The sequence below is a fragment of the Liolophura sinensis genome, chromosome 9 (assembly GCF_032854445.1).
Source record: "Liolophura sinensis isolate JHLJ2023 chromosome 9, CUHK_Ljap_v2, whole genome shotgun sequence".
NCBI classification, from domain to species: Eukaryota; Metazoa; Mollusca; class Polyplacophora; order Chitonida; family Chitonidae; genus Liolophura; species Liolophura sinensis.
Genome location: NC_088303.1, coordinates 31,761,023 through 31,776,379, shown reverse-complemented (window position 1 = coordinate 31,776,379; position 15,357 = coordinate 31,761,023). Strand labels below are relative to the sequence as shown.

Here is a 15,357-nt window from a genome sequence, read left to right as displayed (position 1 = left end):
TTACTACTCAATGGTCTACGCGTGATCAGAGCTTCATCAACACTGTTGGTAAGATATCAACAGCACGTGATTAGAGCAAACCAATCACAGATTGGTTGACAGATTACCTCGACCTAAAATGAGGACGGCAACGATATCATCAGATAAACGTCAGTGTTATAAAAGGATGCCAGTCTATGTTTTAATAAAAACGTATGCGTGTATAATCCCACCATACACATGAAGGGGCCTAACGCGATTATGGATAAGTCGCTTGCTGTTCAAATAAAAACAGCAAGGTGTTTGCGCATTAATGCGTATGTTTTTATAAATACTTTGTCGTGCGTCGTTAATATTTGCAGTGTACTTGTTGCTGACTCGCTTGGTGTTCAGCACTGTGAGGTTAAAGCAAGGACATATGACTGAGTGGCCTCGTGTCAGTATAATGTGACTGAGCGGAATGTCACCTCTGGTGTCTTCGACATGATACTTCCATGGCGGCATAAATTCACCCTTCCACAAGAAAACACAGTTCACGTTTATGTACACACACTATAATGACTTCACGTCGCCATACGCAAAATCTCAAGCACACTTACTCCATTGTATCAGCGATGATCGGCCTAAATTAAAACAATTCCCTTTGAAAATGTACCATTCATATCGACCATGCACCCGGTGTAAATGGTATGCATCTATTTCATTTTGTATTTACTCCGGGGCCTCCGAGGCTCAGTTGGTTAGCGCGCTAGTGCAGCGTAATGACCCAGGAGCCTCTCACCAATGCGGTCGCTGTGAGTTCAAGTCCAGCTCATGCTGGCTTCCTCTCCAGCCGTAAGTGGGAAGGTCTGCCGGCAACCTGTGGATGGTTGTGGGTTTCCTCCGGGCTGTGACCGGTTTCCACCCACCATAATGCTGGCCTCCGTCGTATAAGTGAAATATTCTTGCGTACGGCGTAAAAAACCAATCAAATAAATAAAATAAATAAGTAGGCGACTTTCCAAAATGTTCCTTAGTGTACCCAAGAAACTAACTGCCATAGTGAAAGTCAAATTCTTGAACATAGCCTATGAATAAAACAAACAAATTAAAATAACATGCATTGTACGATGTGTGACTTGAATCCAAAATGGATTTTTTTTTCATCCATAACGATTGTGCAAAAGTCAATGCAGCTAAGTCCTGTAACAAACTGAGACAAAACGAATATCCAAAATACACTTTCTTTCAGATGCCACATCTACCTTAAATAAAATGTTTTGCATTCAAGGTGGATATTGGTACCTTAAATGAAAGCACAATCATATAAAGCACCGTTCATGTGCAAGCCTAAAAAACAGCTTTCATTTAAGGTAGATTTTTCATGGGCCTGTCCAGGTATGTTCAGTTAATATTTGATCGTGCATAAAAAAATTGTGTTAAGAAATCTAACATTTGTATGGGGCTTGGGGTTTACAGCGTCTGTTTACATAGAATGGGAGACAACATGAGACAGGGACGGGCAAGTCCTAATTCATACTATCGCCACCTTTGGTGAGATGAAAATCTGCCGCTACCCCATAATGTGAAATCTTTTATGCAGGCTATACAGGGTCAATAGCTACGAAGCCTTGCAGTGAGCTGTAGGGTATAAAGTATCTCACCAATGCGTTTCTGAAGAAAAAAAAAAGAAAACCTTGCAAAATTCCATGAAAAGAACAAACACGTGGGAACTACTTTGAAAACTACATTTATCGCGATATGTTAATATATTTATTGTATGCCTGTCCTACATATCTTTCGTTGATAAATATTGAAGACAAAGCAGGGATTGAATGCATTCTCATGTTTCAGTATTTACTAATAAGTTTGTTTATCTTTCACTTTCGCTTGAATTGGTACTTTAGAGTTTTCTGACTGTTTTCAGATTCTTCAGTATTTATCATTGGTGTAACTTTTTGATCTGCTAACAGCTTTTGGGAATAAAATTGATTTCAAGGTTTATTTAGAATGAGCCACACGCACATGTTCTTCCATGCTGAAAAATTACCAGTATACGTCTTTTCTTCAACATATTTTGCACTTCTCTCAAACTTTGTGACCTATTTATAAATACAACTTCTGTATATATAAAGGAGTATTAATGAAGAAAATTCACTGCATGCTGAATGTCAGACAACGTCTGAAGGTTAACGTCAGTGAAGGTCAAATTTCGGAATACAAGGGGGAATCCCCCAAACTTGTTCATATTTAGAACAGATTGTGTGGCGTGAACAAAACACACCTTCAGCGCTCAATGACTATATTGTTGCGTGTTTGTGAGGGGTGGGGGCTGATCGCTATAAACCGATCGTATAAAAGAGCACGAGAAGCTCAGATGACTTCAAGAGCGGAAAACATTTCTTATCTTCAGCGTTCATCCCCAAGGGAAACAGAAGCTGTTTGAGGTTGTTTCGTGCGGTGAGTATGACAAGAATTTATTTTTGAATGTTTTTTTCCAAAGTTATCTTACCGATAGTGGCCATATTGCTAATTATGCTTTCATTACCAGAAATGAAACTATATCTTTTATCTACGTTAGAGGAACCAGCCTACATCAGTACTGACGAGCCTGTGAATCTGTCATTCATCAGTAAGTTAAGTTGCTTTCTGGCATCGACATCGGCCGGTGATTTGGTTGAGGCTTTAAGTCGGGCGGGGGGTGGGTCTGGGGGGGTGGGGGGTGGGGGGCTTGAGGGGTTTCAGGTATAAATGAAGAAAGGCGGTGGATTTCTCCAAGTTCGTAGAAATGAAATATTCCTGGGTGCGGTGTTCAACCCTAATCAAATAAATAACTTAGGAAATAAAATGCCTATAATAAATCAAGTATAGTGCTCTATGTCCTAGGAATGTTTCTTGTACTGAATGAAAAAAAAAAAAGAAAACATGGCTTTCTGGAGGTAGTATCAAAATAGTGAACAAAGTGCTTGATAGCTAAAAATCACGATCACCAAGGTGAGGGTAGGGTGGGACTAGGTTTGGTAATTTATCAAGTCCTTTTACACTTTGTCAAATGTTACACTTTGACCGTTATTCTCAAATACGAAATGACTCCGAGCTCTGCCCAATTTCCTTCCACCATCATGCTGGTCACCTTCGTATAAATGAAATATTCTCGAATATGGCGTAAAACATCAATAAAATAAATAAATGACCTCAGTGACAGTGAGCGGCGACGAAGTTCGTTCTAGGTACACTAAAAAAACAACAACAAAAAACAGAAAGTCTTTTGTCTGCATGAAGCTAGAATGCATTCTGTTATTATTACACAATACTGTGTCATGTTCAACATAATACCATGTTAGTCTAATAGAATGGTCATATTGAATCAACACAATATGTGTTTTATATTAACAGAATGATCCACTACAATAACAGAATAGATGTAGCATCACGCAGATAACAAACTGTCTGTTAAATTTAACAGATTCATTTTTGGAGTGTAACTCCCCATGCACTCCTGATTCCTCCATCCATGCATAAATCTGACATCAGTCATAAGAGTGAATAATTCTTGAGTATTGCGGTAAACAACAATGAAATAAATACGTGAATATACACACATACATTCCATTTTTTGAGCAAAGTATAAAATCGAGAAGACGAGTACAGAGGTTAAAATTCAGCTTAGTCCGAATGACTTGTTGCTGCCTCACTGGGCGCTCAGAACTGAGAAGGTAGGCAAGGAAACAGGACTGGTTGAATTGGTGTCAGTGTAATGGGACAGGGTCTGGTGTCATATCGGGTGTCATTGACGTGATACTTTGTCGCCCTGCAACAAGAAGACACAGCATGTACACACATAATGACTCTTCGGCTGAAGAGAAATGTTAAGTACGACGTAAAACCCCAAGCATACATAGATACATACTCTGTTTGATTGCGATCTGTATTAAAAGTCATAAGATTTTCAAGCTATACAAGAACCGGGTTTTGAAAGATGATTTTAATCCAGAAACCGCGCCTACGTTTACTCACTGACCGAATCGCCATCTTTTTTTCTTTTTTTTTTCAAATCGCCAAACTATTTGAGTAGGGCGGTAAATAAATAAACAATTAAATAAAAAGCACAGACAATAATATTTTTATTGATTATGTTTTTTTTTTTTTTTGTTTTTTTTTTGCAGAGTTGGGCTCAACATTCCAGGATGTCACTCAAGACCGTTATTTTGATCGCCGTGGTTACCCTGGGTTGTCATGTGCTGCTCACCAAAGCACAGAGTAGGCTACACACTTTTTTTTATAATATTTGTATTTCTAATCACAATAAATCTAAAATTTTAATTACACCAGATGCAATGCATATACATCGGCATAAAATTGCATTTCTAATGCGAATAAATCTAAAAAAAAATTTTTTAAATTTTTTTTATACATCGGTAAAATCAAACTATGTAAATGATTGATCTGAAAGTTTGTTTCCAATTTCTTTTCCAGCTAACTGTGGAGTGGGGAGTGCGTGCGACAATTGTCCCGAGGGGTATTACGGTATTGTGCAGATCAACCCTCTCGTACAGGTGAAAGTGTGCTGTCAAGGATGCAGCAGTAAATACTTCAGCTACAGAAGCACTCCTACACCAGCATGCACATGTCAATATGACCGTGAGTATGCAGATATATATATGTATATATACACACAAATCAATACTGTACCACAGATGTAAGATGCCGGCTGGAGGTTCAATCCCAGCCATGAACAAGGAATTTGGGAATGCCAGCTGTTCTAGCTGTTTGAGGGGTCTTGCATGAAGCCGTCGAGGCCTGACGTTCGTTGAAAGACCACTTGTCTTCCAACAACAGCCAAATCGGTACGTCAGGAGTACGTTTTGAAAGTTCGTCTGTGATTTGCCAAATGTCGGTGGTTTCCTTCAATAAATCACTCAGATTTCCTTCAATAAATCCATTGACCGCCATCGTATATAGGCTAGTAAGTGAAAAAGTGTAAGTGAGAAAGACCTAAACAAAAATATATAAATAAAATAAATAGATTTCAAGGCAGCAAGTTTGTTAATGAATTAACTTGGGTCTTGCATGTTCATCCATTCATAAAAATTGACCTCCATCGTAATGCACAAAAAGTATTTCATTCCTTCCAATTTAGCTTTCAGAACTCTGCATCCTTCTATTCAGGTGTGTTGTCTTCAGCATGTCAAAGTTCTACCCCACAAAAACAAGTTTCCTTAATTCTCAAGCAATGTAATTCTGACTTCATACAATCTAGTTATTCGTGAATAACGCTTTAACTTAAACAGTTGGACCACCATTGAGAGACCATTTCCACAGTTCAACGGTTTTAAAGACAGCTTGACTTCCACCAGAATGGTGTGCATTTCTTTACGCCACACGTAAAAAAAAAAAAAAAAAAATAGTCAGTATTTGCCTAAGGCCGGTGGTTTAACTCAGAGCTTTCCAGTTTCCTCGGCCAATAAAATTACTGCTATTGTATTTAGTAGAAACATTCTCCAGTATGGCGTTAAACAATAAGCAGTCGAACAATCAATCAATCAATAAATCAATCAATCATTCAATCAATCAATCAATCAATCAATCGTTATCATAAAGGTACGTCGTACTTATAAGGTACAGCATTAAGTAATTTAAAAACAAATCCATCCGCAATAGTTATCAAACCCTGTATGGCATATGGGACGTTTATAAAGTGCGTTGAGCTTACTATAGGAAACTATCCAATAAATAAATAAGTATGCCTAAATAAGTGTTTCCGTGTTTCACAGGTGTGATTAACGATGCTTCCTGCTGGAAAGGTGAGCAATGCGATAACTGCAACAGCAGTTACACAGGCTCTGTGAATGGCCTGCCGGTCTGTTGCTCACAGTGTAGAGCCTTTGGCCTCATACTCAGCCCCACAAGCTGTTCATGTAACGATGGCGCCTAAGCTGGATCCAGAAAAAAGCAGTCGTCCGCAATCTATCCCGTCATACAGTCAGAAAATGAAGTGTTGACCCGGAAACGTTTCACACAGCGAACGAGCTGAACGAAAATACGGCAGCCATTGTTGCGGCTATGGCGTTACCATGGTAATGTGACATGCGCAATGTGAAACGGAACCTGGAGAGTTATCCATCATTCTTCTTTGAAACAAAAGTAAAAATAGACCTATATATAATGCACGTAGTTATTATTTTTTCTTGACGGGATGACCTTTTTTGAAAGTATATAAACATATATATAATCATTTCCTCACTTTTCGTTAAGTAACCATTAGAACTAAGCCAATTCATATACATGTATATCTACTGCACATGCGCCACAAATTTTCATTAAAAAAGCATTCTTTGAGGCAAATCTTAGTTTTGGTTTTCTGAAACATACATTTTGCCAAACAGTTGTCATCTTACATTGAAAAGTTCGAAATTTTAGGTTAAATACAGCACTTGCAGTTTCTTAGTATCAATACTGGCCTCTCTGCAACGAAAGCACATCCGAATGCGGAGACAAAAACAGCTGAAAGTTGAACAGATAATAAAGGTTGTTGGAATGCAGCTGAATTCGAAACATTTCACATTTGAGCTTTCTGAGGGTGGCAATGAGCTATCAAATCGCATGTCATACCATTTATGCCTAAATACCAACTTCATTTATGATTAATTCTAAATCAACTGATAACATTTGTATATCTTTGGGTACAAACCAGCTAAATTCTGTAAAACAGCTACTTTTGAATTAATGTACCAGAGCTCTGTAGAAACCCTGGATATTCCGCATTATATCTCGTGTTACAAACCAGCCGCGTTTAGTAACTCTTAATTATATTAATGTAGTAACTCTTATACTCTTATACTAGAGTATTTCAACTCCTTTCAATAATAAAGATTATAACAAACTGCGAAGTCGTTTGTTTCGTTGTGTTCTTGTCATTTACCACGTGACCACTTTTCGTTATGTTAATTATGTCGCGATAAGGAATTATTAATAATGTGGGGACAAAATAAACATGAGCCCATACTTGTGGTTACGTCTGCAAGACTTGATTCTAATCGTCTATACGTAATTCATGATGGCTTCTCAGTGGGGCTCACAATGACACCGGTTTGGCGCCGTCCTTGGCCAAGCACAATCTTGATAATTTTAACCTTAGAGACATTCTACATTAATTGTTCACACGTTATTAATCATGTGGAATGGGACTGAGATAATCTCTGGAGTGAAATTATCTTTGCACAGGTATTTCTAGTAATCGGGTAAATGTCACAGTTTGAGTTACGAGAGTAAAGCGTGGTGCAACAGTTGTGTCTTGATTGTTGATAAGTTTATTCTAAGTAGCTAGATGGCACCGCTGATGATCGGAGACCGTCAATTATAAAAAGGGCCGCAAGACGGACGCACTTGTCGCACTTGTTTAAGATAGGGGAGAGTGGGTCATAACGGACTAGTTAACCTTGGAGGCTTAAGTGCGAGTCTCAGTAGTTCCACATGATGGTGTTCAAACGATCATCTTATAATAGACTATACGTAAACTTTCATAAACATATATAGCCAGGAACCTCACATGTCGACATGCAGTTCCACCAGCAGGTGAAAAAAATACTTACCTGAGAAAACTTAGGTGTCCGTTTTTCCCCATTAGACATTTTACACCTAATTGCACTGGTATTATTCTTTTCCTTCTTTTCGTTTTAATGAGGTAAACAAACGATTTATAACATACATCGAACAATATACATAGCTGCAAATGATATAGATAGCCGTACAACTGCGATGGTCTACTTACACATGCATACCGGTGTGAAAAAGGTACAAATATCATTTTTTTCACTTCTATATACAGTGTTTTCAATAACTTTTTTTCGCACTTCATTAGCAGATGAATTTTATATATGAAGCATACTTATTTTATCGTATAAGAAAACAGTTGTTACATATGTAGGCCAGTGCATGATTTTATTTTTTAATATATTTTTCAGTTTAAAAGTAAAACATATTTTCAAAGAAATGTCCCATGACATTCATATATACTTCATTATTAAAGTAATTCATTTTCCTGAAAAATGTATATTTTCAACACTCACTAACCTATGGAGCCCCTGCCTTGTTTCGTTCTCTTTCGTTCGTTTTATTTGATAAACTATACATATTGAAATAAAATTTAAAAAAGGTTGATTTAAATATATAGGGGCCAATACTTGTAGATAATGAAAATATATCCATATAGATGATTAAAATATGTATATCCGTCTAAATAGCAATATGCAGCTGAAAATGAATTATACACGGATCACGTGATCAGCAGTATCAGAGGTTGCAATAATCTGAATCCCTGTAAAGTTCTTTGTTAAATGCATATATTGCAGATACTTATGTTGGTACATTTTCCTTCATTTTCATTTATCTGTTCTGTTTTTTGTTAAATAAAATGTTTCTCTGTGCATGCTATTGTGGTTAAGCAATTTGTCATGCACCAACATAAAATAGAATCGATAAGAAACAGACTGTTCCAAAGTTTACAGGGTGTCTAACCGTTGAATACATTGCACCTATTAAGTCTGACCTGTCTCGATGGCTCAGTTGGCAGAGCGTCCGCTTCAGGTGCGGCAGATCCAGGTTCAATCCTGGGTTGGATCAGTTGTGGATTCCTCGCTTGGAACTCAGCATTAGGGGGAAGTGACACGATTGGTTGACCTGTAATTGTATAATGAATCGGGTGGGGCGGTTTACTTGCCTTTGGTAAGGCGTCTCAGAGAAGCAGCACTAGTTAAAGGAGCGGTGGAAATCTGTCGTGCAACAAGAAGGCACATTACATACACTCTAAGGACTCCTTCGTCGTCATATAACTGAAAAATTGTTAGGTACCTTAACCCTAACGTTAAACCCCAAGCACTCACTCAATATTAAGTCTTTGTTATTCATCTTAGTGCAGGCAGATAATCTGGAATAGTTTGCACTTTAGAATGAGAAGTCAAATACAGGTCTATCCTCTATATTCAGGCGTATAGTTTGTAACATGTTTTCAGCTTGGATAATTTTACAATATTAATTAGGAAAAATAATATGTGTAGTGCTGGGGGTTCAATTTCTCATCGTGGACTACCATTTCAGGCTGCTGTGAAAGTCTACATTATACACTCTTCATTTATTTTAAACAACATACATCATACGTTTGTATAAATACTAGGCTTCTGATTTGCTATTTTCTGACTGTTGTTTTCAAATTGGTATTATTAAAAGACTAGGGAGTGTTTGCCTAAATTACGGCATTTAATTGAACATATATTAGACACCCTCTATCCATTAATGTTTTTTTTAAGTTGACACGTTTCAAAAGAAGCTCATCAATCATTTACCTCTTGGTCTTTTTTTCTTTATTTTTTGGTTGATGATATTGTCATGAAAACTAATGAAACTAATGCAATTATAGACCCCTGCAAAATCTTTGAACACTGGGGGTAAAAATATGCTTACCATAGATTAAAGGTGATCAAATTATTGTTTAACATTGATGGCAGCGTTTGTGTTATACAAGTAGCTATATCAACACGAGAAATGACCATAAAAACGGTACGACAAAAAGCATAAGCTGTGGCGCTATAGTCCGTTTTGCCCCCAGGGTCCGTTATCCTTCACTCTCACCTACATGTTTCCAGTACGCTGGTTTTTCGTGGACGGCGTCCGGCATAAGTGACGAAAGCAATCGACGATCACGTCACATGAGCAGAAAGCCAGGGAGCCATTATCTATCAACACTTCTACCTCTGTTTCTGTCAACACATCGTTTCATTGTTCTTCATCTCAATTGTTATTCATACACCAATAATTAAGTTCTAGAATGCATTCCAATAATCCAAGAATATATTATTGTAAAAAAAACACAAACTTACAACTAATGTAAACATGTAAATAGCTATTTAGCATTGTAAAAGCAAACAAGAATAAAAAACAATTACCAATGTAACTGATTTAATGAAAGCTCTGATTTGACGGGCGCGATATCCGAAAGGGAAGTGGTCCTAAAAGAAGTATTTCAACAACAAGACTGGCACTCGGGACTTCATCTAAGCCAACTGCGTCGTCTTAAGCTGCGAGAACGGGACTTCAGTCAAAAGCATCTACGAACACAACGGAAATGGAACATAATAAATTGCAGATGCCATAAATCTGAACATTATTTAGTTACCACTAAAGCACCACTGAGCAAAATAGTTACCACTATTACCCTCAGTTTATACTCGGGGTAATGCATACTTGGAAGTATTTTGTAAACAAACCATAAAGGGTTAGCCTTACTTCTGAAGAGTTGTCATATTTAGACACGAGAAAGGTTAAACTAGTGAGTCACAGATTTGACGTACACGTTGTGGTGATGTTTTTATTTTGTTATTGTCGTCAGGATAAGGACATATAAAGGGTTAACCAATGATCTGGGTGACCGGCGTGTCATAACCATTATCTGTTATACACTGTGCTGAGACCTTACTCATGAATGAATCACAGGCACTTACGGTCCCAGAAAGCACACATATGCGTTCCATTGTCACAGGGACTCATGGCCGCAGACAAAACACATATGCCGCCCATTGTCTCATGAATTTACCGTTGTAGATAGCACTCATATACGTTTCATTGTCACAGGGCCTTACGGACGCAGACAACACACATATATGTTCCACTGTCACATAAGCTTACGGTCGCAGACAGCTCACATACGTTCCATTGTCACAGAGACTTACGTTCGCAGACAGCACACATATAAAGGTATGTAACTAAGGTTCTGTCCGGTTTCCTCCAACCATAAAACTGGTCGCCGTGATATGAGAGAATATCTTGGGAAACGGCTTAGAACACTAATCAAATAAATAAATAAATATACCGGTACGTACAATATCCACAGGGACTTAGCACTACAGACACTAAATATATATACTCTCGCAAACCTTTGCGAAACATTGCCAAGGAATGTCCACGCATGGACAGGTTTCGTAAAGCCCACACAGCCATAAATTTAGCCTTAACTTCCTTCACAACATATGTTGTAAAAATATGAAGCATGTAAGTATGTTTCTTGAAACTGACATCACAGTGATACGCCAAAAGGTTGGTCAGATACCCAGGTAAAAAAGACCTGGTCGGACCCTACCCTTGTTTTTTGTTTTTTTTTCCTTTTTTTCTTTTTTTTTGGCTATCCACCGATTCTCTGATACGAGCCAACCGTAAACATTTTCACTAAAAAAGACCGGCTCGGGCCCTACCCTTGTTTTTTTTAGCTATCCACCGATTCTCTGATACGAGCCAACCGTAAATATGTGAAACCCGGCATCGGTAAACCATTTTTGAAACATGTTGAAAACGAGTCTTGAGCAAACTGTATACGGTAGGTTTTCATCTTATAAACATTTTTGCTTTAATAATAACAACGGCACGTCATTTTCTGCTTAAGCAGATTGACTTATGACATGAATGAATAGATGCCTTTATATGGCATTATTTAAAAAACCGGCGTCAACCGGCAAGATTCCTTAAGCTCTGTTTCATTTGGGCCTTCGCATTCAGGTCAAGCTGTCTTACAATTTCACTCGATCGATATATTCTGAATTATGATATATAGCTTATAATGATTTATAAACTGTGTATGTGCGATCAGCTTGGGAACAGACGGAACAAATATCAGTTATTGATGAAATTCTACAATGACATCACCTGTATGTAGGCTACTGGACGTGTAATGGCAGCATGTGGAAGTAAGGTATAGGAGCAACTATTTAAGGGAGATAACTCTAAGCGCCTTAACTGTTAAACAGCCATCTCAAAATGTTGTCCTTCCCAACCGTTTACCCAAATAGGTCTATTTAAAACCTACATATTTCTTACACAGGCCGAATTGACTTCAATTTATGAAAAAAGCAAAACAGTACAAGACCTGTGCCTTATAGTAGGCCAGGGAGGTCTTTATATGTGTACGTACACCTCTGTTTTCCTATACCGGTAAGCCTAAAAAAACTGACGCTTTAAAATGTTAGAGGAGATGCAAACAAAATGCGTAAATCTATACACATGGCAATGTGGTGAAAGTTTGATTACAGTTAGCAGAGCCGATAACATTTCGTTCTTGCATTTACAGACGCACTTTGGACAGGATTACCCATAGAGAATTTAGATTGATCGGTAAATTGGCCCCTCCGTCCTTTGGTAAGTTATTATAGTGGCAGGTCGATCTGTCGGCCTCCCCATCCATTTGTCATTCAGTGGGTTGAAGGGACTACATTTTGCATTTTACACGCTGTGTATCTCCTTTCTTGTAGGTAGTGTGTAGTGTTTGTGTAATTGTAATTCTTTATTTGTTTACTGAGGATTTCCCACAGCTCTATAGTCACGAGGGGATCTCCTCAACATAAAATCAAAGTATATACATAAAATAACATAGACAACAAAGAGAACAAATGACATGTACATGTACAGAATAAAGTGATGGGAACAAAGAAAGATCAAAATCAAATCATATTACTGCTGGGCTTAGATGGTGAATCTATTGGACATGATTATAAAATTATGTACAGATTTTAAGATCAACTGATTATTATTCACGCTTAGTTCAGGTGAAGCAAATAAGAATATAGTACAAATGTGTTTAGAACAACTAGTCAAACGTACAGAAGGGTGAACTTCAGGAGACATAATTCTTAGGACACTTTTTAGCATATGCTTTCTATGAGTGGCAAAGGCTGGGCAGTCAAGAAAATAATGAGATGCATTTTCACATTTATCTTTACATTCACTACTTGACTGACCGTCGATAATGTATATTTAAAGAGGTCACAGTAAAGAGCGCTCAGCCCCATTCTCATTGTACAGAGCACAAGAGAGGGAAAGGTGTCAAATGAATTACACACAGATATTAGATGACGGTTAATACTGTCTTGAGAATACAAAAAGTTCTTAACTGTTTCCAATGAAGAGTTTTGGATATGAACAGGCAATGAATTCCATTCTTTGGTAGTCTTCGGAAAGAAGGAAGAAGAGAAAATCTGAGTTTGGTATTTAAATAATCGTAAGTGATGTCTATTTCTAAGATTGCAGGCATTTGTTTCGAGTTAGTAATGGAGCAGAGAGCCAATTGACGATTTTATGAAAAAAAAAACAGAATGCGCTTGGATCTACGCCGACTGTATAAGGGTTCCCATTTTAGTTCATTTAAAAGAGATTTATATGAAGTTCGACGTAAGCCCCCTGAACATAACAATGCTGCTCGGCGTTGGACATTTTCAAATGAGTTAGATATTGAACGCTGCAGTTGTCAAACAGAAAATCTCCATATTCAATAGAAGATCTTATCAAGCCAAAGTACAGTGCGATTATACACTTTCTAGTAAGTGTTCGCCTGACCCAACTAATCATACTCAATTTCATATTACCTTTTTTAACTATAGCTCTTACATGCTCATTCCATTTACCAGTGTGTTGCAGAATAATTCCGAGATGTTTATGGGACGGAACGCTCTTCACATCTACGCCATCTGAATACAATCTTGGATGTGAGGGATTATTTTTCAATGCTATTAAGAGATAAACAGTTTTGGTAGCATTGAATGACACAAGCCCTTGACTAACCCAATTGGATAGACGTTCAAGATCACAAATAAGTTTAGCCTCACATATTGCTAAATCTAAAATTTCTTCAGACAAGAATGTGTCATCTCCAAATATGTTAATATTACATTCAATATTCATACTAATATCATTGATAAAAATTAAGAAGAGAAGTGGACCCAATATAGAGCCTTGTGGGACACCACTATATACTGGATAAGTTTCGGACTCTGTGCCGTTAAGGCAAACCTTAATTTTTCTGTCACACAAATAATCTTTTAACCACGCCAGCAGAGGATCTTCAATACCCAACCGCCAGACCATCATGCCAGACTTATTCAAATGCCTTACTGACACAGCAAAAATAGCAAAAAAATCAGCAGCATTTTTAAGCATGAAGTTGTTTGTACCATCAGTACCTGAGGCTTTCCGTTCAGAGTCTCACGGAAATGTTTAATCTCATTTTCACAGGTCTGTATACAACTGAGACGTGATTCTGTAACATACGTAAAAGGTGGTAAGACAGGTACTGTGTGGTGAGTGGCCGTGTGGTGAGATGTGAGATTCGCCTTTTCAACGTCATTTGACACGTTTTTGCCATTGACAGTAAGAGGAGGAATAGGCGGTTTTGCTTTCGATCCTAGTAGAGATTTCATTATCGACCAGTATGCTTTTGTATCCAGCTGGAGGTTGGAGAGTTTATCTTTCAAATATGTGGAGTAACGCAATATTGCTTGACGTTTAGCATTATTGGCCTCCCTTCTAGATATATAACATCCAAACTTATTCCCATCGAACTTAGTCCGTTTGTATTTTTTGAAACAACGATTCCTCACTTGTATCTTGCACCGAACATCGCTGGTCATCAAAAGCTTGTCACGTGGCCTAATAGTGACTTTCTTATTCGGATTACATCCATTGCAGCATGACAAAAACAAACTGTTCCAGATAATACAAATAATTTGTCATTAACATGAGAGAAAATATTACCAACGGCATCAAATGGTGTAACAGAGAGAAGATTGCGCAGACCATGCCAATCGGCACATTCGAAGTCCCACAGATGTCTTACAAAAGCTTTTGCATTATTGTTACATAAGATGTTTATAGTACAATAAATAGTACAATGGTCGAGATTAGCCACTGGTGAGGCAACTCCGTAGTCAATTACATAACCAATACAATCCGTTATGATTAAGTCCAATACATAAGCAGCAGCATCAGTATATCGAATGGGTTCATTAATTAGTTGAAAAAGATTTTTCCGAGTTACCATATCATAAAGGCTCATTTTCAGTTCGCTCATATCGTGGTATTTTTCCCAGTGTAGACATCTATCATTAAAATCACCCAGTTAAAGTTAAAATAAGACGACAGCTGATCATCACCTTGGGCCAATAAACTCCTGGCATTAAAATGACAACAAGATAAATTGTGCTGATTTGGGGGTTTCTATGTACATCTCCACACCTCATTAAAATTGCCATATGTATAACTAATGAATAGGGCAGATTGTATACATGAAATGTACTCAGAACAGAAAAAATAAATATACCAGTAAGGGATTCAATTCCCAGGAATATAATTCGCAAGTCTTCAAATAATGTAAATAATTTTCGAAGATGTAAACTCACTTTATACCACATATAATTATGCCATGCCCCAATTGCCACTCTGTACTGGCTTATGTTATCCATGATGTACCGGTAATAAACGAAGAGATAGCGAATGAAAGCACATACACTAAAACCTTCACGTAAGTGCCCAGTTCCTCAGACAAACACATAATGAACTTTTTCAAGATTATTAAATGTAACTGTA

The 15,357-nt window shown here is 37.6% G+C and overlaps 1 long non-coding RNA gene across 1 annotated transcript; it reads left to right on the top strand.

The window, feature by feature from the left end:
* Window positions 1-4,113: 4,113 nt before the first annotated feature.
* On the top strand, window positions 4,114-6,844 carry LOC135475417 (uncharacterized). Its single transcript, XR_010445046.1, has 3 exons — window positions 4,114-4,218; window positions 4,435-4,599; window positions 5,733-6,844. It is a non-coding gene; the product is annotated as an uncharacterized LOC135475417 (long non-coding RNA).
* The last annotated feature ends 8,513 nt before the right edge of the window (window positions 6,845-15,357 follow it).